Genomic DNA, 480 nt, shown 5'->3' with positions numbered 1-480 from the left:
CGCGGCACGCGGAGCCGGGGCCGCTTGTACACGACCCCAACGCCCGCGTCACAGCATGACCCCAACCGTTTCAGGCCCAGTTAGCTTCTTACGCGTGGAAACCGCCAAACCAAGACCACCGCAACAAGCCAACAGCAGCGTCAACCAGCGGAATTCTCAACCCCGCGTCGCTTGTCAGGAGCAGAGGGCGGTGGGAGGGCAGGGCGGCGCCAGCCAGCCTGCCCGGCTCAGGCAGCGAGGACGCTGGGTTCCGTTCCTCAGGCTCCCCTGTTGCTTCACATCATCTTCCTTTTCAACTCCGGCCAGGCCAGTTTCTCTGAACGTTTTTTTGAAAGCAAAGGCTGTGAAAAGGGAAGATGGTGCTATATGGGTAGAGCCAGACCCTAGGGCTTGGAAAACGAACTCCAGACAGACCTCTTCTGTAACATGTATGCAAAATAAACTTTTTCTGTTTCTATATCACACAGAAGTAACTGTACT

This window comes from Egretta garzetta, unplaced genomic scaffold (genome assembly GCF_000687185.1).
Source record: "Egretta garzetta isolate BGI_Z169 unplaced genomic scaffold, ASM68718v1 scaffold287, whole genome shotgun sequence".
In the NCBI taxonomy this organism is placed as follows: Eukaryota; Metazoa; Chordata; class Aves; order Pelecaniformes; family Ardeidae; genus Egretta; species Egretta garzetta.
Note: the sequence above shows the minus strand (reverse complement) of the source record.